The sequence below is a fragment of the Pseudorca crassidens genome, chromosome 8 (assembly GCF_039906515.1).
Source record: "Pseudorca crassidens isolate mPseCra1 chromosome 8, mPseCra1.hap1, whole genome shotgun sequence".
NCBI classification, from domain to species: Eukaryota; Metazoa; Chordata; class Mammalia; order Artiodactyla; family Delphinidae; genus Pseudorca; species Pseudorca crassidens.
In genome coordinates, this window is record NC_090303.1 from 32,551,024 (window position 1) to 32,577,581 (window position 26,558).

The window sequence follows — 26,558 nt, forward strand, 5'->3', positions numbered from 1 at the left end:
TGCCCCAATTTACGTCCCCACCAACAGTGTAGGAGGGTTCCCTTTTCTTTACACCCTCTCCAGCATTTATTATTTATAGACTTTTTGATGATGGCCATTCTGACTGGTGTGAAGTGATACTTCATTGTAGTTTTGATATGCATTTCTCTAATAATTAGCAGTGTTGAACATCTTTTCATGTTCCTATTGGCCATCTGTATGTCTTCTTTGTAGAAATGTCTATTTAGGTCTTCTGCCCACTTTTTGATTGGGTAATCTAGGCTTTTTTAAAATCATGTACATCAAGACTGTTCCAGCCTCTACGTATTACTTAATTCCAAAGCCATTTCCACAATTTTAGATATTTGTTGTGACAGCACCCCACTTTCTGGTACCAAAATCTGTTTTAGTTCCTCAGGGCTACTCTAACAAATTATCACAAATTGTGTGGCTTAAAACAACAGAAGTTTATTCTTTCACAGTTCTGGAGGATGAAGTTCTGAAATTAAGATGTTGGGAGGGCCATGCTCTCTTTGAATGCTCTAGAGGAGACTCATTCCTTGCTTCCACCAAACTTCTGGTGGCTCTAAGCAGTCCTTGGCATTTCTTGTCTTCTAGCTGCATTACTTCAATCTCTGGCTCTGTCATCATATAGTCTTCTTCCCTGTGTATCTTCATATGACCTTTTTTAAAAATTAATTTATTTATTTTTGGCTGCGTTGGGTCTTCATCGGGGCACGCGGGCTTTCTCTAGCTGCGGCGAGCAGGGGCTGCTCTTTGTTGGGGTATGCGGGCTTCTCACCACGGTGGCCTCTCTTGCTGCGGAGCACGGGCTCTAGGCGTGCGGGGGGCTTCAGTAGTTGTGGCGCACGGGCCTAGCTGCTCTGCGGCATGTAGGATCTTCCCGGACCAGGGCTCGAACCCGTGTCCTCTGCATTGGCAGGCGGATTCCCAACCACTGCGCCACCAGGGAAGTCCCATATGACCTTCTTTTAAGGACATTAGATTTAGGGCCCACCCTGATCCAATATGACATCTTAACTAACTACATCTGCAAAGACCCTATTTGTAAATAAGGTCACATTCTGAATTTCAGTATTTCATTATTTTGATGCTAGTTGTGGGATTTTAATACATACTCTTTATCAGATTGAGAATATTCATAGTTTGTTGAGTGTTTTTTATCATGAAAATGTACTGGGTTTTATCGAATGCTTTTTCTATCTTTTTCTGAGGGGGACATGGACATTCTTTCTTATTTATTTACTGAGGTATGATTAACATACAAAACTCCTGTACATATTTAATGTATACATCTTGATGATTTTGAAGTTAAATGTATACTCATGAAACTGACACCATATACAATGCCAAAAACGTAACCATCACTTCTAAAAGTTTCCTTCCTCCGTCTTTTTCTAAAATATAAGAATGTTTCACATAAGATCAACCCTATTAATGAATTTTTAAGTATACAATACTGTCAACTGTATGCACAATGCTGTACAGTAGATCTTGAGGAATTGTTTATCTTGCTTAAGTGAAATTATGTGTGTTTCGACCAACATCTCCTCCATTCCCCTTCACCCTGTCAAATGCTTTTTCTACATTTAATGAGATGATTATGTAGTTTTTGTCCTTTATTCTATTAATATCGTGTATTACATTAATTTATTTTTGAATGTTAAAACAACATTGCGTTCCTGGAGTAAAGCCCACTTGTTAAAGCTCTAGTATTCTTTCTATAGGATTTGTTATGTTATTAACAAATATGTTATGCTTGTTTTATGCACTAACATAAGACCTTGAGATTATTCCATGTGCACCTGAGAAGAAAGCATTTTCTACTGTTGTTGGGTGAAGTATTTTACAGATAGGTGTTAAGTCAAATTTAAGTGTAGTATTGTGTAAGTCTTCTATTTTTTTGTTGATCTGCTGCCAGCTGTTCCATCCATTATTGAAAGTGGGATGTTGAAGTCTTCAACTATTATTGTTGAACTGTATATTTCTTCTTTCAATTCTGTTAGTTTTTGCTTCACCTATTTTGGGAGTTCTGTTATCATGTGCATATATGTTTATAATTGTTATAGCTTCCTGATGGGTTGATCCTCTTATTATTATAAAGTGTCCCTGTTTATCTCTAGTATTTTTTTTTACATCTTTATTGGAGTATAATTGCTTTACAATGGTATGTTAGTTTCAGCTTCACAACAAAATGAATCAGTTATATATAAACATATGTTCCCATATCTCTTCCCGCTTGCATCTCCCTCCCTCCCACCCTCCCTATCCTACCCCTCCAGGCGGTCACAAAGCACCGAGCTGATCTTCCTGTGCTATGCGGCTGCTTCCCACTAGCTATCTACCTTACGTTTGGTAGTGTATATATGTCCATGCCTCTCTCTCGCTTTGTCACAGTTTACCCTTCCCCCTCCCCATAGCCTCAAGTCCATTCTCTAGTAAGTCTGTGTCTTTATTTCTGTTTCACCCCTAGGTTTTTCATGACATTTTTTTTCTTAAATTCCATATATATGTGTTAGCATACGGTATTTGTCTCTCTCTTTCTGACTTACTTCACTCTGTATGACAGACTCTAGGTCTATCCACCTCATTACAAATAGCTCAATTTCATTTCTTTTTATGGCTGAGTAATATTCCATTGTATATATGTGCCACATCTTCTTTATCCATTCATCTGATGATGGACACTTAGGTTGTTTCCATCTCTGGGCTATTGTAAATAGAGCTGCAATGAACATTTTGGTACATGACTCTTTTTGAATTATGGTTTTCTCAGGGTATATGCCCAGTAGTGGGATTGCTGGGTCATATGGTAGTTCTGTTTGTAGTTTTTTAAGGAACCTCCATACTGTTCTCCACAGTGGCTGTATCAATTTACATTCCCACCAACAGTGTAAGAGGGTTCCCTTTTCTCCACACCCTCTCCAGCATTTATTGTTTCTAGATTTTTTGATGATGGCCATTCTGAGCGGTGTGAGATGACATCTCATTGTAGTTCTGATTTGCATTTCTCTAATGATTAGTGATGTTGAGCATTCTTTCATGTGATTGTTGGCAGTCTGTATATCTTCTTTGGAGAAATGTCTATTTAGGTCTTCTGCCCATTTTTGGATTGGGTTGTTTGTTTTTTTGTTATTAAGCTGCATGAGCTGCTTATAAATTTTGGAGATTAATCCTTTGTCAGTTGCTTCATTTGCAAATATTTTCTCCCATTCTGAGGGTTGTCTTTTGGTTTTGTTTATGGTTTTCTTTGCTGCGCAAAAGGTTTTAAGTTTCATTAGGTCCCATTTGTTTATTTTTGTTTTTATTTCCATTTCTCTAGGAGGTGGGTCAAAAAGGACCTTGCTGTGATTTATGTCATAGAGTGTCCTGCCTATGTTTTCCTCTAAGAGTTTGATAGTTTCTGGCCTTACATTTAGGTCTTTAAATTTTGAGCTTATTTTTGTGTATGGTGTTAGGGAGTGATCTAATCTCATACTTTTACATGTAACTGTCCAGTTTTCCCAGCACCACTTATGGAAGAGGCTGTCCTTTCTCCACTGTACATTCCTGCCTCCTTTATCAAAGATAAGGTGACCATATGTGCGTGGGTTTGTTTCTGGGCTTTCTATCCTGTTCCATTGATCTATATTTCTGTTTTTGTGCCAGTACCATGCTGTCTTGATTACTGTAGCTTTGTAGTATAGTCTGAAGTCAGGAAACCTGAATCCTCCAGCTCTGTTTTTCGTTCTCAAGATTGCTTTGGCTATTCGGGGTCTTTTGTGTTTCCATACAAATTGTGAAATTTTTTGTTCTAGTTCTGTGAAAAATGCCAGTGGTAGTTTGATAGGGATTGCCTTGAATCTGTAGATTGCTTTGGGTAGTAGAGTCATTTTCACAATGTTGATTCTTCCAATCCAAGAACATGGTATATCTCTCCATCTATTTGTATCATCTTTAATTTCTTTCATCAGTGTCTTATAATTTTCTGCATACAGGTCTTTTGTCTCCTTATGTAGGTTGATTCCTAGATATTTTATTCTTTTTGTTGCAATGGTAAATGGGAGTGTTTTCTTGATTTCACTTTCAGATTTTTCATCCTTAGTGTATAGGAATGCCAGAGATTTCTGTGCATTAATTTTGTATCCTGCTACTTTACCAAATTCATTGATTAGCTCTAGTAGTTTTCTGGTAGCTTCTTCAGGATTCTCTATGTATAGTATCATGTCATCTGCAAAGAGTGACAGCTTTACTTCTTCTTTTCTGATTTGGATTCCTTTTATTTCCTTTTCTTCTCTGATTGCTGTGGCTAAAACTTCCAAAACTATGTTGAATAAGAGTGGTGAGAGTAGGCAACCTTGTCTTGTTCCTGATCTTAGTGGAAATGCTTTCAGTTTTTCACCATTGAGGACGATGTTGGCTGTGGGTTTGTCATATATGGCCTTTATTATGTTGAGGAAAGTTCCCTCTATGCCTACTTTCTGCAGGGTTTTTATCATAAATGGGTGTTGAATTTTGTCAAAAGCTTTCTCTGCATCTATTGAGATAATCATATGGTTTTTCTCCTTCAATTTGTTAATATGGTGTATCACGTTGATTGATTTGCGTATATTGAAGAATCCTTGCATTCCTGGAATAAACCCCACTTGATCATGGTGTATGATCCGTTTAATGTGCTGTTGGATTCTGTTTGCCAGTATTTTGTTGAGGATTTTTGCATCTATGTTCATCAGTGATATTGGCCTGTAGTTTTCTTTCTTTGTGACATCCGTGTCTGGTTTTGGTATCAGGGTGATGGTGGCCTCGTAGAATGAGCTGGGGAATGTTCCTCCCTCTGCTATATTTTGGAAGAGTTTGAGAAATATAGGTGATAGCTCTTCTCTAAATGTTTGATAGAATTCGCCTGTGAAGCCATCTGGTCCTGGGCTTTTGCTTGTTGGAAGATTTTTAATCACAGTTTGAATTTCAGTGCTTGTGATTGGTCTGTTCATATTTTCTATTTCTTCCTGATTCAGTCTTGGCAGGTTGTGCCTTTCTAAGAATTTGTCCATTTCTTCCAGGTTGTCCATTTTACTGGCATAGAGTTGCTTGTAGTAATCTCTCATGATCTTTTGTATTTCTGCAGTGTCAGTTGTTACTTCTCCTTTTTCATTTCTAATTCTATTGATTTCAGTCTTCTTCCTTTTTTTCTTGATGAGTCTGGCTAATGGTTTATCAATTTTGTTTATCCTTTCAAAGAACAAGCTTTTAGTTTTATTGATCTTTGCTATTGTTTCCTTCATTTCTTTTTCATTTATTTCTGATCTGATTTTTATGATTTCTTTCCTTCTGCTAACTTTGGGGTTCTTTTGTTCTTCTTTCTCTAATTGCTTTAGGTGCAAGGTTAGGTTGTTTATTCGAGATGTTTCCTGTTTCTTAAGGTAGGATTGTTTTGCTATAAACTTCCCTCTTAGAACTGCTTTTGCTGCATCCCATAGATTTTGAGTCGTCGTGTCTCCATTGTCATTTGTTTCTAGGTAGTTTTTGATTTCCTCTTTGATTTCTTCAGTGATCACTTCCTTATTAAGTAGTGTATTGTTTAGCCTCCATGTGTTTGTATTTTTTACAGATCTTTTCCTGTAATTGCTATCTATTCTCATAGCGTTGTGGTCGGAAAAGATACTTGATACAATTTCAATTTTCTTAAATTTACCAAGGCTTGATTTGTGACCCAAGATATGATCTATCCTGGAGAATGTTCCATGAGCACTTGAGAAAAATGTGTATTCTGTTGTTTTTGGATGGAATGTCATATAAATATCAATTAAGTCCATCTTGTTTAATGTATCATTTAAAGCTTGTGTTTCCTTATTTATTTTCATTTTGGATGATCTGTCCATTGGTGAAAGTGGGGTGTTAAAGTCCCCTACTACGAATATGTTACTGTCGATTTCCCCTTTTATGGCTGTTAGTATTTGCCTTATGTATTGAGATGCTCCTATGTTGGGTGCATAAATATTTACAATTGTTATATCTTCTTCTTGGATCGATCCCTTGATCATGATGTAGTGTCCTTCTTTGTCTCTTCTAATAGTCTTTATTTTAAAGTCTATTTTGTCTGATACAAGAATTGCTACTCCAGCTTTCTTTTGGTTTCCATTTGCATGAAATACCTTTTTCCATCCCCTTACTTTCAGTCTGTATGTGTCTCTAGGTCTGAAGTGAGTTTCTTGTAGACAGCAAATATATGTGTCTTGTTTTTGTATCCATTCAGCCAATCTGTGTCTTTTGGTGGGAGCATTTAGTCCATTTACATTTAAGGTAATTATCGATATGTATGTTCCCATTCCCATTTTCTTAATTGTTTTGGGTTCGTTATTGTAGGTCTTTTCCTTCTTTTGTGTTTCTTGCCTAGAGAAGTTCCTTTAGCAGTTGTTGTAGAGCTGGTTTGGTGGTGCTGAACTCTCTCAGCTTTTGCTTGTCTGTAAAGGTTTTAATTTCTCCATCAAATCTGAATGAGATCCTTGCTGGGTAGAGTAATCTTGGTTGCAGGTTTTTCTCCTTCATCACTTGAAATATGTCCTGCCACTCCCTTCTGGCTTGCAGAGTTTCTGCTGAAAGATCAGCTGTTAACCTTATGGGGATTCCCTTGTGTGTTATTTGTTGTTTTTCCCTTGCTGCTTTTAATATGCTTTCTTTGTATTTGACAGTTTGATTAATATGTGTCTTGGCGTATTTCTCCTTGGATTTATCCTGTATGGGACTCTCTGTGCTTCCTGGACTTAACTGTTTCATTTCCCATATTAGGGAAGTTTTCAACTATAATCTCTTCAAATATTTTCTCAGTCCCTTTCTTTTTCTCTTCTTCTTCTGGAACCCCTAAAATTCGAATGTTGGTGCGTTTAATGTTGTCCCAGAGGTCTCTGAGACTGTTCTCAGTTCTTTTCATTCTTTTTTCTTTATTCTGCTCTGCATTAGTTATTTCCACTATTTTATCTTCCAGGTCACTTATCCGTTCTTCTGCCTCAGTTATTCTGCTATTGATCCCATCTAGAGTATTTTTCATTTCATTTATTGTGTTGTTCATCATTGTTTGTTTCATCTTTAGTTCTTCTAGGTCCTTGTTAAATGTTTCTTGCATTTTGTCTATTCTATTTCCACGATTTTGGATCATCTTTACTATCATTATTCTGAATTCTTTTTCAGGTAGACTGCCTATTTCCTCTTCATTTGTTAGGTCTGGTGGGTTTTTATCTTGCTCCTTCATCTGCTGTGTGTTTTTCTGTCTTTTCATTTTGCTTATCTTACTGTGTTTGGGGTCTCCTTTTTGCAGGCTGAAGGTTCATAGTTCCTGTTGCTTTTAGTGTCTGTCCCCAGTGGCTAAGTTTGGTTCAGTGAGTTGTGTAGGCTTCCTGGTGGAGGGTACTAGTGCCTGTGTTCTGGTGGATGAGGCTGGATCTTGTCTTTCTGGTGGGCAGGTCCACGTCTGGTGGTGTGTTTTGGGGTGTCTGTCGACTTCTTATGATTTTGGGCAGCCTCTCTGCTAATGGGTGGGGTTGTGTTCCTGTCTTGCTAGTTGTTTGGCATAGGATGTCCAGCACTGTAGCTTGCAGGTCGTTGAGTGAAGCTGGGTGCTGGCGTTGAGATGGAGATCTCTGGGAGATTTTCGCCGTTTGATATTATGTGGAGCTGGGAGGTCTCTTGTGGACCAGTGTCCTGAAGTTGGCTCTCGCACCTCAGAGGCACAGCACTAACTCCTGGCTGCAGCACCAAGAGCCTTTCATCCACACGGCTCCTTAATTTGGGATGATTCATTGTCTATTCATGTATTCCACAGATGCAGGTTCATCAAGTTGATTGTGGAGCTTTAATCCGCTGCTTCTGAGGCTGCTGGGAGAGATTCCCCTTTCTCTTCTTTGTTCTCACAGCTCCCAGGGGCTCAGCTTTGGATTTGGCCCCGCCTGTGCGTGTAGGTCGCTGGAGGGCGTCTGTTCTTTGCTCAGACAGGACGGGGTTAAAGGAGCCGCTGATTCGGAGGCTCTGGCTCACTCAGCCCGGGGGGTAGGGAGGGTCACGGAGTGCGGGGCGGGCCTGCGGCGGCAGAGGCCGGTGTAACGTTGCACCAGCTTGAGGCGCGCCGTGAGTTCTCCTGGGGGGTTGTCCCTGGATCCCGGGACCCTGGCAGTGGCGGGCTGCACAGGCTCCCCGGAAGGGGGGTGTGGATAGTGACCTGTGTTCGCACACAGGCTTCTTGGTGGCGGCAGCAGCGGCCTTAGCGTCTCATGTCTGTCTCTGGGGTCCGCACTTTTAGCCGCGGCTCGCGCCCGTCTCTGGAGCTCCTTTAAGCAGCGCTCTTAATCCCCTCTCCTCGCGCACCAGGAAATAAAGAGGGAAGAAAAAGTCTCTTGCCTCTTTGGCAGGTCCAGACTTCTCCCCGGACTCCCTCCCGGCTAGCCGCCGTGCACTAACGCCCTGCAGGCTGTGTTCACGCAGCCATCCCAGTCCTCTCCCGGCGCTCCGACTGAAGCCGGAGCCTCAGCTCCCAGTCCCGCCCGCCCCGGCGGGTGAGCAGACAAGCCTCTCGGCTGGTGAGTGCCGGTCGGCCCTGATCCTCTGTGCTGGAATCTCTCCACTTTGCCCTCCGCACCCCTGTTGCTGTGCTCTCCTCCGGGGCTCCGAAGCTTCCCCCCTCCTTCACCCGCAGTCTCCGCCCGCGGAGGGGCTTCCTAATGTGTGGACACTTTTCCTCCTTCACAGCTCCCTCCCGCTGGTGCAGGACCCGTCCCTATCCTGTTGTCTCTGTTTATTTTTTTCTTTTGCCCTAACCAGGTACGTGGGGGGTTTCTTGCCTTTTGGGAGGTCTGAGGTCTTCTGCCAGCGTTCAATAGGTGTTCTGTAGGAGTTGTTCCACCTGTAGATGTATTTCTGGTGTATCTGTGGGGAGGAAGGTGATCTCCGCGTCTTACACTTCCGCCATCTTCCCGGAAGTCTCTCTAGTATTTTTTGTTTTAAAGTCTGTTTTGTCTGATATTAATGTAGCCACTTCAGCTTTCTTATGGTTGCTATCTACAAGATACACATTTTCTCATACTTTTACCTTTAACCTACTCGTGTCTTTGAATCTAAAGTGTGTATCCTGTAGGTGATATATAGTTGAATCTTGTACTTTATCCAGTCTGACAATCTCTGCCTTTTGACTAGGTTGTTTAATCATTCACATTAATGTTATTAGTGATATAGTTGGATTTGTCATTTTATTTTTTGTTTTCCATGTCTCATGACTTTTTTTATTTCTCTGTTCCTCCTTTGCTGCTTTCTTTTCCATTAAGTGAACATTTCCAGCATAATATTTTAACTTACTTACTTATTTTTTTCACTATAGGCTTTGAGTTTTTCTGAGTGGTTGCTCCAGAACTCACTGTGTACATATTAACATATCAAAATCAGTTTCAGATTTATACCAACTTAATTCCATTGAGATATAGAAATGTGACTTCATTCCTCCTTCCTCCTTCTTTTGTACTATTATTGTTATACATACTAAATCTTTATATGCTACAAACCCAAGAATACATTGTTATAATTATTATTATTTATAATTGTATGTCTATTAAAGAAGCTGAGAAAAGGAAGGAGAGAAAGTATCTATGTGTAGCATTTGTTACTTTTAACTTTTTGTTTACCATTTTGGTATTCTTCATTAGTTCCTGTTGGTTTGATTTACCATCTGGTGTCATTTCTTTACTCCAATACTATGATCCAACCCACCTCCTTTGTACTGTTATTGCAAAATATATTACATTTCTGTATGTGATAAGCCAAACACAATTACATACATGCATACTGTTTTATATAATTGCTTTGCAAATCAGAGAAAAAAGAAGAAGAAACATGCATTTTTACTGCAATACACTCTTTGTTTTTCTCATGTGCATGCAAATTTTCATCTGGGTTTATTTGCTTTTATCCTGAAGAATTTTGAACGTTGTACTATGAATACCGATTCTCTTCCCCTTCCTCTGGGGCTTATTTTTGTTGTTATTTGGGTGTGTGTGTGAAACTTGGCTAAATTACTTTAGTGAAGTCTGTTTTCTCCCACTGTGTGGTATCAATTCTTGGAAGGCACTGCCTCGACGTGCACACGGTCACGTTGGGATGACAGTGGTTTTAACAGGGCTTTCTTTGACTGTCTTTTCCCTGGTCTCTGTTAAGCTGTCAGCCTTACTTGATATCACATCCAACTGTTAGGCTCCATGAGTTACTGCATAATTCCTCTATTGTTCTCAACAATGCCCTGGGTATCAATCGTTCTTCAGTCTGATCCACTTAAATTCAGGCAGGAGCAGTTTTTGAGGCCAGATTTTTTTTCCTGACCCCAAGGCTACCCTTCTTAGCCATCATTTTCCTTAATTCGCTCTGATGAACTAGCTGGCCAGTGGTTTAACTATTGCTCTTAATTAAGAGAGCTGTTGTTTCCTAGAGCACCTAGGCTTGAACTTTCCTGCACACTTTTTTCAAATAAAGTCAGTTACTTTGGGGAAAACTTTGGAGCTCTCTTTCCATATGAATTACTTCTCTCCCTAGAAGAAAATCTCTGAAGCATTACTCTGAGTGCTGAGTGGGGCAGTGACCTGTGATCTTGACTTGCCTGTCCTGGCATGGAATCACTGCCTTTTGAGTGAGCTGGAACAAGGGTAATTGGCGTCCCAGTGTTCTTGGCTTGCCATATCTGGGGTAGAGTCTCTCTGCTATAGATGTGTGCTGAGTGGTGGAATGGAGGCCACAGCCTCTTGGCTGCACTCTCCAGGAAGTTTTCCTCTTGGACTTGGAGTTGGAGGAGATGAGAAATGCTAGAGGTCTGTCCTCCCGGTAAGATAAGTTAACCTTTGACTGGGAACTTAGGAAAGAGGAGCCCCCATATTCTTGGCCATATCCACTTAGAATGGAGCTTCCGTTAAGCTAATCTGGGAGGTGTAAGGGAGGGAGAGTGTCCTAACTCAAATTCTATGTACTTTCTCTGTTTTTTCTGAGTTTTAGTAGATTTTCTTAAACAAATATTTCTTCACTTGCTCTAGGCACTTAGGGCAATTTCCAGAGACTTTAACTGGTTGTTTGTTTAAATAGTTTTTACCAGCTATGCTTGTATACTGGGGAGTAGGTCCTCAGAACTCCTCATGCTACCATCCCAGAAGTGGAACCTTCGCTTAAGTTTAGATGGCAAAATGCCAGCAACATTGCCATCAACTTATAAATGTTCTGTACTCTCCTATGAAGCCAGTCCCTATACTTTTATGATAAAATCACCACCCAATGTTTAAATACATTTATCTTTTCTTATGTCACTGTTTTTTTCTTTTGAAAAAAGGATGGATATCTTGCTTTGCTAAGTTGGGGCTATTTAGTTAGAATACACTTCAAAGATATAATACTAGGATTAGAAACATTTCAAAAATGTTGAACTTCAATGTAGATATGAAAACAGTACATAATTTCTCTCTAGGGCCTATTTTAGGGGCAAATTATCTTGCTGCCAAAGACATTGCTGAAGTGTTCTTTCCAAACATCAAGACTGATTATCAAAGGTTATCTGGTGTAAAAACAAAACCAGTCAGAGCTCTAGTACCAGGGCAATTGGTTGTGATTAAAAATTAACAAGTGAGCCAAGGAGGAAAACAAAAACAAAACAAACCAATCTACATACTGCTGCTCTCATTTACAAGGACCCTGTTCACCTGATACCTTCTAGGGTTAAGAGTCTCTAAGCAGCCACCAAATTGATGGCAACCACTAGGATCCAGTTCCAGTAATTGTCCCCTGATGCTATCCTAAAAAGCCAAAAGGTCATGAAATTCTTCCTCTCTGTTCCTGAAGCCCAAACCCATTTAAATGAGCACTTTACATGGTTACTATTTTAGCCTTTCTATGAAATTTTATCAGGTGTAGGCTTTGGTTAAACTAAAACCCAAGTACTCAAAATGTAGACGTCTAAACAGGTAAGCCCTGAGTAGCTACTTTAACATAATAAAACATAAACACTAACGTGAAATAATGAGATCAACATAATTTCTGTGGATTTTTGCAGATATTTTCTGAGTGAACATACTTTAGAGAGAATAAGCATATTCCCGAAATATTTTGTTATAGTAACTCACTAGAAGTTAGCTAAAATTAGTTGTCCAGGAAAGCAACAGGAAAATGTAATGATATATTTTATTTCCCAAAGTAATTTGATTGCTAAAACAAATCTGCTTATGAATTTAAATTATGAAAATGTATCCATTTTTGTAACATTTTACACTTCATATTTTAGAGCTCCTAAGCCTGCAATTATATATGTGCTTCTTTGTTAAATAATTTTTATCATAGCAGTCCCACCCTCATTTTGCATACTAAAAGAAAACTAGCCTTTTCAGGGCGATGAAGATAATAGTAAAATTTTTTTTTTTTTTTTTTTTTGTGGTACGCGGGCCTCTCACTGCTGTGGCCTCTCCCGTTGCGGAGCACCGGCTCCGGACGCGCAGGCTCAGCGGCCATGGCTCACGGGCCCAGCCGCTCCGCGGCACGCGGGATCCTCCCGGACCGGGACACGAACCCACGTCCCCTGCCTCGGCAGGCGGACTCCCAACCACTGCGCCACCAGGGAAGCCCGATAATAGTAAAATTTTTAAAATTAGTTAATTAATTTTTGGCTGTGTTGGGTCTTCATTGCTATGCGAAAGCTTTCTCTAGTTGCAGAGAGCAGGGGCTACTCTTTGTTGCAGTGCACGGGCTTCTCATTGTGGTGGCTTCTCTTGTTGCAGAGCATGGGCTCTAAGCACGCAGGCTTCAGTAGTTGTGGCACACGGGCTCAGTAGTTGTGGCTCGTGAGCCCTAGAGTGCAGGCTCAGTAGTTGTGATGCACAGGCTTAGTTGCTCCGTGGCATGTGGGATCTTCCCGGACCAGGGCTCGAACCTGTGTCCCTTGCATTGGCCAGCGGATTCTTAACCACTATGCTACCAGGGAAGTCCCTCAATAGTAAATGTTAAATAGACTTTATTTGACATTTCTCACTTATGCTTATTAATGGCCTTACGTATTTTTCACTGAGTTGTACTTTATTTGTGCATATTTTCTAGTCTGTTTTTTTCCCCCTGTTTCAAATACTCATGTCCATATGTAGCTCATTCAATCCATACACATGTACTAAAGACCTGCTATGTACCAGGCACTCTGCTGTGTACTGGTAATGCAGAGATGAGAAAGACATGGTTATTTGTGCTTGGGGTCCTGGTCGATCTATGGGAGCACGATGAGCATGGGGTGGGGGATGACTAATTTTGTGGGAAAGATTGATGTGGTGAGGACTCAACAAAAGAGATGCCATTTAATTATTCTGAATATAAGAACAAGATTTTGCCAGATAAGTAGGGAAGATGAGGGTAATGGGGAAGGGAATATTAGATAGAGGGAAGTGTGGGAGGAAAGGCTGGGAAGAATTAGAGACCTCAGTGTGTTCAGAGCGGTACAGGCATGCAAAGTTAAGGAGTTTCCAGACCACTCATAGGTTCAGTGATTCATTAGAGAGACTTACAGAACTCACTAGAAGCTGTTCAACTCGTGGTTATAGTTTATTACAGCAAGAGGAAACGGATTAACTTCAGACAGTAGAAGAATTGCATGGGGCAGAGTCCAGGAGAATTCCATGTGTGGAATTTTCAGTTGTCCTCTCCCAGTGGAGTCCTGGATAGCACTAAATTCTCCAGTGATGATGTGGGACAACACGCATGGAGTATTGCCAACCAGGGAAGCTCACTTTGGCCTTGGTATATGGTGATTTTACTAGGGCTCAGTCCTGTAGATATGTTTGACCACTTGCACGGCTAACTTCTAGTCTCTAGTCCCTCTGGAAATCAACCTGATAATGCATTGCCTGAAGCTCCCACCAAAAATCACATTGTTAGACTATACAGTGTGGTTCAAGGCCCCCAGGTAAACAAAGACACTCCTATCAGGCGCGGCATTCCAACAGCTTAGAGATCACCTCCCAAGAGCTTAGGGCAAAAACCAGACCTCTCTTTGGGTAAGGTCAATTCTTTACTACCCAAGGCATGAAGATTCCATTCTGGCTGGAGTACAAAATGATTTAGAGGCTGGAAAGGTGGCTAGTGGCAGGATAGAGAATCACTGATAGGGTGACAGATGAAGAAGGAATAAAAATCATTAACAGAAGACATACATCAAGGACATGCATGGAATTAACCAGCATATTTAGGGAATGTGGTTTTTATCATTACTTCCTTCCACATACTGCCAGGAGGACCACAATAGGCTGTGATAAAACCAAAATCATAAGAAAAAGAAGAGCCAAGTTTTGTCTGTGTGCTGGAGCATTGGAGTATGTATTTCACAACAGTGCCTCACCAGAATATCTAACCAAGAAAAGCTACTTAAATTGAGCACACGATGGAAGTCACAGCAAAAAGGAAACCATGGTTGTCAAGGGTCTTGTTATCTAATAAAGTTAAGAAAACCAAATCCTCCAAAAGAAATTTGTCAAATGGACCTTTCTGCTACTCCATTTTACACTACTAATGCCTTACTCATTTCCCTATTTTTCATCATTTAGGCTATTTTAAATTATTAAAGTTTACAATTTTTAGAGTTTTAAATTATTAAAAACAAAATTATAAACTCAGAAACTTTGGGAGCAAGAAAGATCTTAAAACTCCATTAAGTCCACTTTTTATCTTAATGGTAGCCCTCAGACTGCCTGCATGAGAATTTTCTGGGCAGATTTATCAGCCTCATCAACAGAGATTCTGGTTCAATAGGTAAGGCATGTGGAGCACAGAAAGCTGCATTTTAACAGGCATGTCCATCTGGATCTACCTCATGTCTTTCAGAATGTTTTACACACAATTATTTCCTTATGATGATCTGTTTAGAGTAGCTCCAGGAAAACATTTGTTTCAGTGAAGTGTCTGACACCTAGAAAGCCCTCAATAAATGTTTTTCAAATAGTTTTGGAATTTCCTGTTCCAACAGATCTCCTAGATTCAAGGGTTGAGATGGAAGGGCTGAGGGATTCTGTACTGAGGATACCTGGAGGGACTAAGGTAATGTGCCAGTCTCAGCCAGTCACTGACTATGTCACTAGGTGATGATACGTTTTTGTTACTTTTAACATGTGTTTCATAATAAAAGTTTATTTTTTAAAATCCAACTGTGTAGAACAAGGAACCGTACTTAATGCACTATGGTGACCTAGATGGGAAGGAAATCCAAAAAAGAGGGGATATATGTATATGCATAGCTGATTCATTTTGCTGTACAGTAGAAACTAACACAACATTGTAAAGCAACTATACTCTAATAAAAATTAATTTTAAAAAATCCTGACATATCTTACCTGAACTTAGTAAGGAGAAAAGGAAAATTTCCTCACCTCGCCTAAACATCTTTTTCTATTTATTTATTTATTCATTTTTGGCTGCGTTGGGTCATCATGGCTGTGCATGGGCTTTCTCTAGTTGCCGCAAGCGGGGGCTACTCTTCACTCTGGTGCGTGAGCTACTCATTGCGGAGCATAGGCTCTAGGCGCGCCGGCTTCAGTAGTTGCAGCATGCAGGCTCAGTAGTTGTGGCTTGCACGCTCTAGAGGGCAGGCTTAGTAGTTGTGGTGCACGGGCTTAGTTGCTCCACAGCACGTGGGATCTTCCGGGACCAGGGCTTGATCCTGTGTCGCCTGCATTGACAGGCGGATTCTTAACCACTGTGCCACCAGGGAAGTCCAAACATCTTCTTCTTTGTTGGGAGCTTGAACCAGCCTTTGTCAGGTGATTTACTTGCACGCAGAATGTGAGAACCATTGCTTTAGCGCAACCATCACACATAGTTAGAGCAACAAAACCACGACCAGTTAAATGATTTGTCTGGGGTAGTGTCAATACTTTGAACATACTGGTTCAAATTATTTCTTGTATAGTCCCCTAAGTGGAATTACCATTTTAAAGACATTAATTCTTTTATGGCTCATTGCTAAGCAGATTTTCTGAACAATGAAAAAAATTTGCACTGCTGTTAAGTTATGCATTACATCTATGCATTACTCTCCCTGCCCTCCAACCAACTTCCACCAACCAGTGCTTCCAATCTTGAGTTTTATTTAAAAATTTTAATAGTGCCCCAGAATGTCCATTATCTTATTAAATAAGGCCAGCAAGGCTGTGCATTTTTCATTTTGGTAATTTGATGTCTGCACGTCTCCATGTGTAAATAGTTTGTCGATGTTAACTGTAAATCAAGTAGAATAAGGCACTAATCTTATACCTTTAAAATTGTTTGATAATTTGGGTAGTAAACTTTTATAGCTTATTACATATTTCTCACTTTGGTTGCTTTTCTTTTAATATTTTATATAGTTACAAAAGTTTTGTATTTTATATGTATCTGAAAATGGCCTCCATCTTGTCATATATCATTCTATAGCTGAGATAAATATGCCAGTACATTTTTTTCTAGATTTTAAAATAGTGTTCAATGTTTATTTGGAATTACAGTTGACCCTTGAACAACATGGGTCCACTTACATGAAGATTTTTTTCAATAAATATCTACTACAGTACTACATGATCTGAAGTTGGTTGAACCTGTGGATGTGGAACCACAGATACATGAGGTGGACTGTAAAATTATACTTGGATTTTCAATTTAGCAGGGGTTGGCGCCTCAACCTCCACGTTGTTCAAGGGTCAACTGCACTTTCAGAGTTAATGTATCAGATTCTGATGTATTAAAAAATCTCCCATCCCTCCTCTTGATTTATTCCTGCCCCATGCTGCTTCTTTGTTTATACTGGTATGTGAACTTTCTCTTCCTGAATAAGGAGTCAGTGGAGATGGGAATACTAATTGATCTGAGTCAGTGAGTATCAATGTCATTCTGGAAAAAGCAGTGGCAGCATTAAGATTATGATGATGATATTGCTATTGCTAGTACTACTATTAATCGTCATCATCATCAAAATCAAATAATAACAAAGGCACTGTATGAGAGTCTTGTTCACTAACCTTTCCAAATATTGCTATTAATTTATCAAGAGAGTGGGCTGGAGACTGTTAACTAGTATTTAATTTCATCTAACTTAGTGACCATGTTAATATTTTACTTAAGTCTTCTCAGGCAGAAACAAGGTATATGTCTTCATAAATGTATAAATGTATATTTGTACATATATTTGTACATATGTACAAATGTATATTTGTACATATACTTCATAAATGTATATTAAACTCTATTAGAGTTTAATTTCCCCATGAATAAATTTCTTCTATTAGGCGGTGAAATTATTAGTCATGTTAAAGAAATTCTCCACAACTAATTTTTATTAAGTAACATGTAGAAATGAAACATATTTGATATCCTATGTGAAAAATCAGAATATATAATGCCATGTAAAATATATATCTACATCTGGGAAAAGATTAGAAAGAATTATATAAAATAAAGACATGAGATTATATTACTTTTTTCCTTTTTGGCAAATTTTCTTCAAAGGTATTGTTTAATTCTTTTGAGAAGAAATTAAAGATGGTGACTTATACAAAAGATTTTCTTTTAAGATGTGGATTATTCCGTTTTCCTCTTGAAAGCATGATGAATATGCCCTATTTTACTCTGCAGTCCAGCAATAAGCGCTATGGGGTCCCAAAGACAAATTCTTTTAAAGTTTCAATTACTAAGTTTTCTCTAGGATTCTATAATTTTTACATTTATATCTTATTGGTCTTACTATATTATCAATATTTATTTTCTTGCTTTTGTTTTATCAGTTTTAATATTATATTTTTAGTATTGTTATAGCTGTCTCCTTCTAGGTCGTAATAAAATTTGTTAGAATAGAAGAAAATCATACTCCCCTAATTTTTCTTCCAAGCTTTTAAACTAAAAAATTTCAAATATAACAGAAATGTTGATTTGCAGAATTAACAATTGTTAATATTTTGCCATGTTCACTTTATGTATATTACACATCTAAATTATAGTTCTGTTTTGAACTCTTTTATATTTGTTTTCTCTATTCTTTTTTCATTTGTTCTTCAACAAATATCTGTTATGCATCAGTTAATTCTAGTAATTTGTATTTTCTTTTTCCCATTCCATTATTTGTGCTAATAGCTTTTTCATTTAAAAATTTTGTTTTGCAGAATCAACTATTGGTGTTATTAATTTTATTTTTTCTTCTCCTTAGCGTATGTTTACTCTTAATTTTATTATTTCCCTTTCCTTACTTTCTCTTGGCTTGCTAGTTAGTTTTTTCTCAAACTAAAGTGGGAACCCAGTTGATGTTTCTTTTTATTTCTTAGTACTAGAAACCTCTGGAACAATAAAATTTTCTGCCTTTTTTTTTTTTTTTTTTGGCTCTTCTATGTATTTTGGTGTTTAAGATGCTCCTTGAAAGCATCAGATTTGTTGGATTTTTTTTCAGTCCAGATATTTATCTTTTTTAAAAGGTTTATGGGGCTTCCCTGGTGACGCCGTGATTGGGAGTCCGCCTGCTGATGCAGGGGACATGGGTTCGTGCCCCGGTCTGGGAAGATCCCACATGCCGTGGAGCGGCTGGGCCCGTGAGCCATGGCGGCTGAGCCTGTGCGTCCGGAGCCTAGGCTCCGCAACGGGAGAGGCCACAGCAGTGAGAGGCCTGCGTACCGCAAAAAAAAAAAAGGAGGTTTAGCCAAATCATATTTCGTATTTTAATCAATTCCTCTGCATTCACATTATTCCATCCGTATATAAGCTTAAATATTGTTGCTATGATGTCATACTTTTTCTTTTCCTTAAAAGAAAACTAAAATTTTCTTGTGCCTCTTTAGAACCTATTCTTCCCTCCAATTGCATTCTTAGGCAATCAATGATCTGCTTTCTGTCACTAAATATTAGTTTTTCCGTTTTCTAGTATTATATAAATGGGATCATAAAGTAATACTTTTTTTTTTTTTTGGCCTGGCATCTTTCAATCAGCATAATTACTTTGAGATTTATCCATGTTATGGTGTGAATCAATAGTTTGTCCTTTTTGTAGTTAAGATAGCTAAATAGTATTCCAGTGCATGGATATACCACAATGTGTTTATCCATTCACCTGTTGATAGACATTTGAGTTGTTTCCAGATTGGGGATATTACAAATAAAGCTGATATGAACATCTGGGTACAAATTTTTATGTGGACATATGTTTTCATTTCTCTTGAGTATACGCCTTGGAGTGTGTCAGTCTGTTTGCGTTGCTATAACAAAATACTACAGATTGGGTAATTTGTAAAAAACAGAAATTTATTTCCTACCGTACTGGAGGCTGAAAGTCTGAGGTCAGTGCACTGGCATGGTCAGTGAGGACCCTCTTCAGGGTCTCAGACTTCCCTTTGTGTCCTCACATGATGGAAGGGGCTGGGGAGCTCTGTGGGCTCTCTTTTATAAGAACATTAATCTCATTCACGAGGGCTCCACCCTCATGACCTAATAACCTCCCAAAGGCTCCCCCTTCTAATACCATCACAATGGGCATTAAAGTTTCAACATATGAATTGGGGAAGGAGAGGACACAAACATTCAGACCATAGCAGAGTGGTATTTTTGGGTTGTATGGTAACTCTATGTTTAATCTTTTGAGAAATCACCAAACTCTTTTCCATAGTGGCTGCACTTTTATACACCCTCCAGTAGTCCATGAGGGTTGCAATTTCTTTACCTCCTTACCAATACTTGTTGTTGTCTGTTTTTGTTCTTCCAGCCATTCTAGTACGTGTGAAATGGTATCTTATTATTGTTTTATTTATGGTTTCCTTAGTCTCTGATCCAACCTCACACCCCAGACAGCCCTTCCGGATGGCTCTATCTAAAATAACTTCCCTTCCTCCCTCTTCCCTTCACCATGCCTTACTTTTCTACACAGCACTTAGTGCCACCTACATTATCAAATGCCTCTTTATCCATCTGTTTATTATTTCTCCTTTGATAATAATGGGAGCTTAAGTGAGTTAGGGCTTTGTCTTCCTCACCCCTTTGGAAATGGCTTGGCACATACTGACTCAATATTTGTTGAATACATGTGGTGTCGAGAAGTTAAGTCATTTGCCTAATGTTCCGAGCTAACAAATGGTAGATTTGTACTTTGAACTCCCAGACTGTAAGAGTAGACTCTGCTTTGGGAAGGAAAAAAAAATACAGATGGCAGAGAAGCTTAGGATGGGAGATGGGAATGAGAAAGGCCTTTCTTCTCCTTTCTGCCAGGAAATGCTCAGTAGAATTTTTTTTTTTTTTTTAATCTATGCAATAACCGAAGAGAATTGTTCAAAAGGCAGAGCTAAGGTACAGACATGTTCAGAGACTTCAAGTCAGGAGTATGCAGGTAAACTGGCTCCAAAGCCCACTTCTCTTCCTGGGCTACAGAGTTATGCCAGATGGTTACTTGCTTTCACCTTGCTACTTAATTTTCATATGAAAGGAATTCATACAACCTTGAACTATGGGACCTTAAAATAGCTCTGTAGGGGTCATTTTGAACAAATTAATTCAGGGTTAGTTTGTTCATTCATAATGGCAGGGAACAAACGAATAAATTGGTGTATTTTGCATTTAATATCATTCCTTAAGATCTTGAGAAAATCACTGTGTCATCTATGGGTACTTCTTAATTAGGAAATAAATTATCCATTCACACTAGAGACTGCAGAAGGAAATGAACTTCATCTTGCAATTCTAGAACAAACTTCCAAATAAGGGTCAAGTTTTCATAGAGTAGAGAAAAAGAAAGGAGAAAGAAAATCATTTAGCACAGTGTTTCTCAAATTTGGCTACTTTCCTGACCATATTCTTGGGGGAGTGGCTGCAGGCTTTCTTTGATCACATTTTAAATTTTATGTTTGACTTTTGTTCATAATCTAGTCAAATGAATACACACTTGTTCAGGACTCTCTGGACAACCATCTTCTATAAAGGAGTGCTGCCACATGAACCATACCGCTGAACCAGAACTGCAGTCTGCCCGCTAATGCTTGCTATGTTCCTTTGCTTTACAGGCATAATATTCAACTGAGAAATTTTCCTCTTCCAGCTCTTGGTATTGTATCCTTTTGTCACTTTCTCCTTCTGTACCATAACTCCCAGGGAGCCTAGCTAGCTGTATGTTGAATCCTTAAAATAGTTTTAAAGTAATTATATAAAAATTTTTAATGGTTTATCTTTTTGGCTAGGGGGAAGCAAGGGAAGTCGACAGAATAGATCCTCAGGTGATGTGGACTCAGTTTCTTGCTGGAATTTGCAAAGCCGATTTAAGTACGATCTTAGTTGTCAGAAGATTGTTTTTAAAATGTAGAAATTCAAGAAGACAGGCTTTGAGAATGCAAATTTTGAAGAACTTGGAATCTTTTCTCATTTCGAATATAATATTAACCGCAGAGCTCGGCTAGCTGGATATCACAGTGTGTTCAACGTAAGGAAATCACAATAATAAAAACAGCCTCTCTGTCTTGCCGGTGTTTGGTTCTACCTTTGCCCTACACCATATCCTGTGTGTTATTGTTTAGAGAAATAGCAGTGTGCAAAAGAGCTCTGCAGGGTGGAAAATTAAATCATGATGACTAGCTAAGTAGTGATCAATGGATTTCAGCAGATGAAATATGATGATATGATAACTTACAATGTGGAAATGATGCTTCCAGAACTTTTCAGGGTTGTTTGCCTCAATGTTGGGGGCAAAATAAGGCTTATGTGAGAACAAAGAAAATGATAAGAATGCCTGAAATTCACATAGTGATTAAGACAAAAAGGAAGGGGAAGCAGTTCACAGGTAGGGATAAGGATGGAAGAAAGGCCGTTAACTTGAGATGGCCGTCGTGCCTGCGGGATTCAGGGGTCTGGGCTCCCAGAGGAATGACCTGGTGAGTTTCAGCACTTGTTGTTGTTGACTTGCTGGTCCCAGTACCTCTGGAGACATCTTGGCAAGCTAGCATTTACATGTAAACGCCTCTAATAGAGCTACCCTTTCCAGAGCCTGCTCCCGGAAAGGGTTGCAAATGAATGAAAATGAGGAAGAAAGAATGTTAGACCTTCTGTTCAATTTCACATATTCATCTTTCCACCACACCTAGAAGGCTCTTAGTCACAATGGAAACGAATTATAATTCTAAGGAAATTACTTTATTAAATTCGCACCCATATACAATATACATGTGCATTTTAATCTCTTTATCTAAAATGAAATTGAGAACAAAGTTTTTGAGAATTCAAATATTTTCACTTAAAAGGGAAGTTTCAAGATTCTAGTCCAAGCTTTTTCTGACATCAAATTAGTATATATGGCATGATTCATCAGAAAAGGAATGCATGGGCCACCTGGAAAAGAGGATGACCCTCAGAGCAGCAGCCTGACAGGGACTGTGGGAACCAGTGGGATGGGAGGAGGGCGCCTCCACAGCAGAGTGGCAGAGGCCGAGCTGCCAGGTGATGCCTCCTTGTGGAGTGTGGTCCTGCACTGGCTGCCTAGGCCCAAGTGGAGGGGTGGAGAGTGTGTACAAAGGAGGGGTCCCGGATGCAAACCATTAAAATTATAAATGTGAGGAGAACTGGCATGCTTACAAATTGAATTTTATAATCCAAAAATAGTATAACTCTCCATTTATTAAAATCTTTTATATCCCTAAAAAACCAAAAAACAAAAACAAAAAAGGCCCCTTGCCCAGGCACTCCATCATAGTAACCTGCTTTATTTGTCTGGAGACACTCATCACCATATGAAATCATCTTGTTTACTTGATCACCTATTCTTTCTCTCTCTTCAAAGATAATGCCAGCAACCTGAGAGCAGGAAGTGGGCTTTCTTGTTCAAGGCTGTATCCCCAGTGCCTGGAATGGTCCTAGATTAGAGTAAGCATTCAATAAAAGTTTGTTGAATGAAAAAAAGAAAGAAAAAGAAAAAGAAACAAAGAAAAGGAGTGTATGTGTACATAAACAATCTACATGGGATATTTTTGAGAATTTCAGCCTAACACAGATATAGTAGTTTTAATGTCTGCTTTTTTAAAGTCCCAAGTGTTTTTGCCAAAGTGCCCATGTAATCCAATTTTAATTTACTGATAATTTAACTTGTGTTCAGTTTACATATAAGATAACTTATAGCTTGTAGTCTGTTCTATTTTACTGAATTGGAGGCATATGGCAATTTCATTCCCTGATTTCAGCCCTCAAATGTTGAGAATGAAAAGAGATATTAAAGAAACTCATAGAATAATGGTATTAGCAGGGTAATGTGGGGAGATTTGGGGTGCTTCAGAAAAAACTTATCACTTGAAAAACTCCAACCTCCTTTGACCTGATAGTACTTGAGATCTATCATTAAAAACAAAATTTTAAAAACATAGTTGCCTCCAGGGACCCTCTTAAACAGAGTCACTTCCTTGGGAGGTATAGGGCAGGCATCTGGTTCCAGGGCTCAGAGATGAGGTTGCATGTGTTTACCCCATCCTTTTCTTTGTGGTCTAGACCATGAACAAGGACCCCGGCAAGGGGCACTGTGATAAGTGGTGAAACTGAGAAGGTTCTCCTGCTGTGGGGAGCCCTAGAATCAGGACCCTTGGCATCAGGGGCAGTGGGAAGGCACAGAGGAAAGTCACCACAAGGGAAAAGGGGGCTGCAAAAAAGCCAACGGGACTACCTTACATTTGTTCTTAGGACCACTAGTCCTGATTTCTGTAGGGTCTAAAATGTTGTGATTCATGTAGAAAGGCTGGAGGAAGGGGGAGGGGAAGACTTGCTTAGCCTTTCATGGATTTATGTTCAACACTCTATGAAAGAAAACCAGGGTTTTCCAATACCCACTTTACCATAACTGTGTTGGACGCAGGCAGGCAGGGAGTCTAAGCACTGGAGGCTAAGAATTGACCTCTTTAGTCAACTGGAGAGCCAGCTGGGGTTGAGATGTTCTGAGCTTGTATCTCTAACTCCATAGACAAGGCTGATCCTGGGAGGGAAATAAGAAATCAGTTCTGGAGCCCCTCAACCTTGGAGCCCTGGGACTACATTTAGGGAGTGGGAATGTGGTTGGGGGTGTGAACTGGTCCGACAGAATGTGGTGGTGTGGGACAAAGGGGCAGAGCCTAGCTTTCCTGAGGGCTCAGCAACAGGGGGTGTGGGCAGTCATGCTATGGACTCCCCAAGTCTTTGCCACCTACTGCAGTTCAGAGGGTAAAGGAAAGAAAGTAGGTGATGGTTTGTAAAGGAAAGAAGGTAGGTGATGGTTTGCTGGGGTCTTCCCCTCCCCCTCATCCCATATGGCAAACTTCACATTCAACCTCCCCACACACTCCAAATTTTATCACTGCTCATCCACAGCATAATAGTTCCCTGTTTTCTGGTGAAAGAATATTTCTTTTTTGTGTCAGTAATGGTAATTTAAAATATATTCCAAATAAGATAATAAAGAGTAATAAATAAGAGCCATGAAAATGTTACTGTCAACCACCTCTCTCTCTTTTACTGATTAAAACATTAATGGTGGGGTTGAAGGGAAGCTTGTTAAAAAGCCATGCTGACAAATAGTTCTTCAAGGTTTCGTCTGAAATCTCCAGTAGCAAAGTACCTGGGTAATGGACTGAAATCTCCAGTAGCAAAGTACCTGGGTAATGGACTGGGAACAAGAGAACTACTCCAGTATACAGACATCTTTTGGGTAGAGAACAGACAATGGCGAAGATTTTGGAAGTACAAAATCTAACGGTCTTGGTTTTTATTTTAGTGTCCTCACCACTGGACACAGTGGGTGTTCATTCAATTGAATGAACCTTTTTAGGGCACTGAAATCTCTCCCTTTTAGCTTTCATCCAAATCTGCCCTATAACATCCTAATTCCCTACCCAGTAAACAGCCCAGATGCAAATATTTTCAACTAAATTCCACCAGAAGGATTTCTGTGTCTGTGGCTACTCAAAAATATCTCGACTCTCGTGATTTTCAAATAAAGCCCACATACTATTGAATAGTTTGCGAACATTAAAAGAATGAGGTAAACCAGACTCTAGTTTGTAAGTGGGCTGAACTTTGTGGAAAGCATTCACCTCTTTGCAGGAAGAACGTCTTTAGAAATCATCAGCTTTTGCCCACTCCCACAACGTTCCTCATTCTGAGGAACAGCTTTTCTGTTTCAATACCCAAAACATGGATTATTGTAGCTGTATCAGAACTGTGTGATCCAGTTCTCTTGTTTAATAGATAAGGGAACTGAGTTCTCTAGGTCTACTTCTAGTCAGAAGTGGTAGAACCGAAGAACACATCTCCAAACTCTCAAGCCAGTGACATTTCCTCCCACGAGGTAACTGCTTCTGCAAAAGACAGAAGGGGGCAAGGGATGGAATCTCGTCAGCCCTGTGAAAGCTATCCACTCAGTTACTGGGAATAGACACACATTGAAAAGGATGAATAAGGTAGAACTGTTTATATATACAAATATGGCAACATTCCAGACACTCATGAATTAAAACGGCAGTTGCCAAATATCAATAGTACAGAGAGTCCATTTATGCGAACCAAAATGAATAGTGTACATTTTCTATGGACAAAGTCTGAGGATGCATTCCACCCTGATAACAGTGCTTACCTCTGGGGAGGGCTGTAGAATTGGGGATAGTGGTCAAGGGAGAGTTTGTCCTTATCTGTATTGTTTGTATTTTTATGAGGAGAATCTACTTATGCATTAATTATTTAAGAATTAGTTTAAAAGAGTAAAACTACCTTTTTGTTGTGCTCTGTGTCACTCTGATGGCTTTGTTTCTATCACTATGGATCATGCATGGAGGAACTCAGCTTGTTACCTTAATCTCAGGGCAATACCTAGATTAATCTCAAAGCTGTAGGGGCTGACAGTCTGGCACAGAGGGAAAGGAGTGAGAGTGTGTTTGTGGGTTTAATTTTTATCTTCCCCCAAATTACTTGTTGCCTTTATAACTCAGCAGAACCCTATGGGGCCTCCTTGGGACAGCCAGACACCACCCCCACCCCACCCCCGCCCCCACCCCTGGCACATGTCCTCTACCTGCCTCTTGTTTGTAGAAAAACTTTAGCCTCCTAGGCCTTCCCAGAGTTCCAAAGAATATATTTAATTAAAGAAGTGAGAAAATGCAGAAGCAAAGGAAAACACTCAAGCAAGATAAAATAATAATTTAGCCATTAAACAAAGTCGAGGACCTTTAGTTCCTCCTCAAAGGCTATAGATAATATTCTGAGCCAAATCCTTTGAGCTGTTTTGCAGATACTGAAACCCCCACCAGGTGGAAGAAATTAACTGCACGCTGCCCACAAGCACAAAGAGCCAAGACTGGTTGGAACCAGAAGGTTGATGGTGTTGACTCCCCATTACCTCACCACCAGCCAATCAGAAGAATGTCCATGAGCTGATCACGTACCCTGCAACCCTCTCCCTCTCCCTGTCTTTAAAATACTTTCCCTGAAAGCCTTCGGGTGGAGTTCGGGCTTTTTGAGCACTTGCTACCTGGACTCCTTGCTTGGCGCCCTGTGATTAACACTGCTCTTTCCTTCACCACAACCTGGTGTCAGTAGATTGACTTTACTGC

At 39.6% G+C, this 26,558-nt stretch overlaps 1 protein-coding gene across 30 annotated transcripts in view; it reads left to right on the top strand.

The window, feature by feature from the left end:
• HYCC1 (hyccin PI4KA lipid kinase complex subunit 1) overlaps positions 1-26,558 on the top strand; it is a 183,569-nt gene that overhangs the window by 90,669 nt on the left and 66,342 nt on the right. For 26 of the 30 annotated variants that reach the window (XR_010945437.1, XR_010945438.1, XR_010945436.1 and 23 more), the window contains 2 exons: positions 21,015-21,055; positions 22,778-22,860. The gene's annotated coding sequence lies outside the window, so the exon portion shown is untranslated. Of the gene's footprint in view, positions 1-21,014; positions 22,861-26,558 lie in introns of all 30 variants that reach the window. The other 4 variants (XR_010945439.1, XR_010945463.1, XR_010945464.1 and 1 more) reach the window with 2 other exon arrangements.